This window comes from Belonocnema kinseyi, chromosome 8, assembly GCF_010883055.1.
Source record: "Belonocnema kinseyi isolate 2016_QV_RU_SX_M_011 chromosome 8, B_treatae_v1, whole genome shotgun sequence".
Lineage (NCBI taxonomy): Eukaryota > Metazoa > Arthropoda > Insecta > Hymenoptera > Cynipidae > Belonocnema > Belonocnema kinseyi.
In genome coordinates this window covers 134,361,316-134,366,755 of record NC_046664.1, presented here as the reverse complement: position 1 = coordinate 134,366,755, position 5,440 = coordinate 134,361,316, and the positions used below count along the sequence as shown (strand labels likewise).

Genomic DNA, 5,440 nt, shown 5'->3' with positions numbered 1-5,440 from the left:
GAAACTGTTGATTTTCTCTGACCCACCTCTCCCTCCGCTCTAGACTTCTCTTAGCGTCAGATAGTAACCGTATTATCTCAACAATATGCTGCCTGATGGTCATCAGCTTTGACTTGTTAAGTGTGTGATAACGGGTCCGGAGTTCGCGCGTGAACTTTCGAACCTTGGCGGTGAAATTCCTGCCAGATGTGATGTAGTCAATCACACACTGAATGCGGGACGCGTACTGTCTTGCCCAGCCTATCTTTATGGCAAGTTGAGGCATTCGTTTTTTGGTCTTATGATCAACCATTGGTTTTGTTTTACGGTTCGCATCGGCCAAAGCTCTCGCTGCATTACGGACACAATAATTGATAGCCCAGAGGTCGGATTCTCCGGAAAATGTCCACGAAGCTCGTCATCCATTTCAGCCAGATCTTTAGGCTTGATGTTTCTCCGGATCGTAAAGCATCACTCTTCATCTATTGGATGCCTGCCCGCGGTTGGTCTTAGTGTCGCCTCTCTTTCTCTGTTGCCGGATTGTTCTAGCTGTTTTAGAGTAGGCGTTCCGCTTACATAGCCCCTTTTAAGGAGTAGCTCACCATGATTTCGCAGACGTTGCTGCGAAAAGTGCGATAGCTCCGGGTGTTTCTCGCACCACAGAGTATGCAGCCGTGCCATGTAACCCCGTTCAGGGGCCACACTCGCATCGTAGCACTCTAGCAAGTCGTGATTAAGTCGCTCCGTCCACCCAAAGGTCGCGAGATCCCGTCGATCTATCGCATTGAATCCATTTTCATTGGCTCCCCCAGCTCTATATTGGTCGGCATTGTTGGCAGACCTATTGTCGGGAGCCCTACGCGTTCTGTTGTTTTGTTGTTTTTGTTGTCATTGTTGTTCCCACGAGAAGCCAGGGAAAGGGGTTCGTCCATCCTTGTAGAGCCCCGCATCCAAGGTTAAGGCTGCGTACTTTGAGAGGTCGCCCGGTATCCCAGAGTCACCGTTCTAGACACCTCACACCTCCGCTTGGGGGTTAATTCCTTCGGGACCACAACTGGACAATTGTCCGCGACTGCCTATTTATTTTTGTAAACATATTCAGTAGAAACCCTTGGTACAGCGACCCTCTATCCGCAACCCGAGGACGCGTTCGTTGGCTTTGTCATAAGCCCTTCGGTTTGATTCTAGAGGAATCAAAACTGAACCGAATATATATATTTTTTTTTTTTGGGTTGTGCATTTTTTTAATGTTCTTTTGAAGTATCCACATAAATGACTATATCTTCTAGGTAGACTCGCCTCGTTTTCTTGGTTCCGTTCTGCGCTTTTCCGCACTACTATCACAATGTAGTATATTATTTGCGATTATATATGTTTAATTTTAATTTGATTAAAACTTCTTTTATTTCGGTGACTAATTTTTACTTCGTCAATAAATTTTTTTGGAATGTTCTTGGTTTTCTACAGAATTTGTTTCGACGGATTTTCCTGAACCTGCAACAGTTAAGTGTGCTCTAAAGTTTATTCTGGTTTTTGTTAATGCTGCCTCTAAAATGGTATAATTTCGTCATTTCTCGTTTTATTAACTATTCGAGTTTGAGGCGCAAATAACAGTAGTATCTTTTAATCCTCGATTTATCGGTGAGTCCTGTTTCTTTTTAAAAAGTTTTCTTGATTAAAATTTAGGGATTTTTTGTGCTTGCGGGAAAATTTGGATTATTTTCTACACTTTATGCCAACGCAAGGTCTTTTAGTTATTGATTTCTTGATGAAAGTAATTCGAAGCTTATTGAGTTACATTCTTTTATTTTAATTATCAATTTGAAAATAAAAATTTTGTTTGCTTTCGAACGAAAATTGTATTGTTTTATCAGAGCATTCATCAAAACTCTTTGTTCTACGAAGGGTGGATGAGGATGTCTCTAATAAAAATAATTCCGAATTCTACTAAGTTTTATTTTTCAGGAGAAATTTTTTATTGTGCGCCTTCTGATCACCTACACTTTTTGCCCATTTTTTCATAAATGCTGGCATGAAATATCGAGAAAGTTTGACACGAGCTAATTCTCTCGAATTCTCACGAAGATCGTGCTTTTTCCTGTAGATAATTCAGTAAAACTTTTACAATTTTAAAACTCGAGGTTATCAGGAAAATTCATTTTAAAAAAATGTGAAGGAACTAATTGATAATTGTATTGGATGCGGGATTCAAGAAAGGTGAGAATACGATTCGGCAGATTAATAAAATATCACTGTATTCGGACTATTGTAAGTATTTGAATACAATTGAAGTTTATTGGAGAAAATATACAGAAAAGTGTTAGAGAATCTGAGTTGCTCGCTTGCTCGCTACAGCTCAAATGGTATAGTTGTCCGGGTTCTCTGCTACTCACACTCAAGTCTTCCTGCTCGGAAGGGGGAAGAGCCTAAACGAAGGCGAAGCCACGAATTAGACTACGAGCACGAACTGGATTTTTCTGGTTGAGTTCGAACTTAAGCTGGATTTTTCCGGGTGATTGCGTGCTTGGACTGGATTTTTCCGGTTGAGTATCAGCTTAAACTGGATTTTTTTGGACAAACTGTGTATTTGTTTATTACATTTGTTTCAGTAATGAACAATTGCTATCAGATGATCGAGAATAATGAATGGGTATCATCAATTTGTGATCTGCAGTTGATTCTGGGTGGAAAACGCTATTAATTCCATGACGAATAGAAAATATAAGTAATTATTCATGAAATTGCTTATAACAATGGAGTTTGTTATTATTCATCCAAATCCCCTCACGCTATTCCAAGATGACTCATTAGGAATTAAATAAATCCTAAGAACGGAGTTTGTGTGACGCAAAATAGCCGAATAATGCAATTGTTCACTAATATCGTTTCAAAAATTGTGATTTGTTATTATATAAGCAAATATGATAACTGAGCATCATTCACGAGCTCAATGGAGCTAATTCCATAGAAAATGACAATTCTTTTCGTCACCAATAGCTGAAGCCAAAAATTGTTTTCTTTATTTGTTTATAATAATGATTGTTTATTTATGAATCCTCACGAGTAAGACACAAAAATTATTTTTATTGGTCTATTCAGGAAATCCAGTGAGAATCAAGCGACCATACACCGTAAAACCATATGAGACCATTTTCATCCACTTATTTGTTCATAACAAATTAAATGCATTTTTTTATTTATCCTACGTACTCGAAAATTGCACTGGATAGTTTATCTACTCATTATGGGTATTTGGGAATGAATCTGAGTGTTCCCTTGAAAATGTTACTCTTGAAAAGTCAAAAAAATATATTATTTTCATTTTTGTCAAGAAATTAAAAAAATAGAGCTTCAATTTGAATATATGCTCTGATAAAATCATGTGGGTTTTCATTAGCTCTAATTTTTAAAAAAAGTTTGAATCGGATGAAAAGTGTTGTCGAAAAATCAGTTTGTCCAGAATCGTGATTTTCGTCCCACTGTGCAGCGGCTGTATAGTGGTGACCTCACTTTATAAGTTCACTGAATGCTTTTTTTAACCTAAGAACTTTTTTTGTAAATGAAATATCCAGCTGAAACTTTGGAAAATGTATTAGAGTACAAGAAACTACGTTTAGGTACTGCATTTTGGTAGGTACTTCACTGAAAATTATTTAATCTTTTTTCTGAACTTCGACATTTTTTGAATGTTCGAACTTTTTTTATACATAAAATATCGGTCTCAAACTTTCAAAAATGCAAGAGTCGAAAGAAAACTACGTTTAAGTACAAATCTTAATAATAAAATATGTAAAAAAAATTCAACGATAAATTCCATCGGCGTTAGCCGGTAACGTTGTACACGAAAATAAGAACCCTCTAGAGCCTCGTCTAGTGGCCGCCAGGGTTCGTATTTTCGTGTACAACGTTACCGGCTGATGCCGATGGAATTGATAGTTAAATTTCTTTTACATCTCTTATTATTAGGCTTTGTACTTAAACGTAGTTTTCTTTCGGCTCTTGCATTTTACAAAGTTTGAGACCGATATTTTATGTATAAAAAAAGTTCGAACATTCAAAAAATGTCAGTGAAAAATTCAGTGAACTGATAAAGTGAGGTCGGTAATATAGGTATTTGGCTGTGTCACATGCCTTTAACTGAAACATTATAACTACCGCACAGATCACAACTTCTTGAAGGTTTAAGATATACTATACTAAGATTTCTGATGTCATCGTGTTGACGGGCCGTCGCTTGAGTCCAGAGTTGAAGTATCAATGATTCTTCTATAGGCAAGCTCGTAATGTAGGCCTTTACTGGAGATAATAAACACTCACGAATTTTTGTGAACTTTTAGCTATAAAGTAAAACTCTAACTTAACTGATTTTATTTTGAGAGCGGTCGTATTTATACAACTTGCTCTTCTTTGGATCAACATACAGAGGAGAGATGTTAAAGTAGGGATAAAAATATATTAAAATCAGCATCCATAAGTTTTCATGTAAAATAGTATGCCCATATTTCGTGAATTGCCCAGTTGAACTAGTGCACAGTATCTTTTCTGGATTCAATATACAGGCGTAATAATTTATAGTTGTAGATTCGATGAAACTAACTTCCTGGTTGTTTCTGTAGGGCTATTTCTAAATATATCATAATTCTGTGACTTGTTTTGGTACTGGATGTTCGCTTACAATTATCATGTTAATTATCAATGATTGTCATTTCTAGGATGAGGATTTTAGTCCCTTACTCATAGAAATGACTGTTAAAGGCATAACAATCTTAAATATTTGTTGTTTAGCTTCTAATATTTTTGAGTGTAGGCTATTTAAGAATATAGTCGGTTTGTATCGTTTTCATAATAATTGCTGGATTGGTCCATAACTAGTAGGCGTTTTCGTTGTGTTACAATTGCGTATTGGATTTTATAGAGGTTTATAAACTATTTAAATATGGCCTTTCAACTTATTTGTATATTTATGTGATGTGAATGTTTTATAATCTTAATATATTTGTTATAAATGATTATTATTATTATTAAAGTCGCGGGACGTGACACCTGCAAGGAATGGTTATTATTGCTCTATCGAAAAATCCAACGTAGGATACGACATCGCTAACGACGCCGAAAACTACGCAGGAACCGGAGTCGGAAACGACACCGTAAACGACGCCGGAAACGACATCGGAAACGGCACCGTAACCGACGCCGGAAACGAGCTCGGAATTTGGGACCGAATACGTCGTCGTTTCCGATGTCGTTTCCGACGTCGTTTACCACTCTGGTTCCGGTGTGATTTTTTTTTAATATGTACTAATAACTACGATAGAAAATAATGTTTCCATATAAATAAATTAATGCATTGTATAATTTGTCCCAATTATAATAATAAAAGTGAGCTGCAGGGAATGGTATGCGCAAATGATTGTAGGCAAAAGAAATATAGTTTTGCAGGATTTATTGAATCACACAAATA

At 36.7% G+C, this 5,440-nt stretch overlaps 1 protein-coding gene across 1 annotated transcript in view; it reads right to left on the bottom strand.

Moving 5' to 3' along the window:
* The window catches only part of LOC117178714 (inactive dipeptidyl peptidase 10), a 1,065,008-nt gene that overhangs the window by 517,070 nt on the left and 542,498 nt on the right, over positions 1-5,440 (bottom strand). The gene's annotated exons all lie outside the window — the stretch shown is intronic.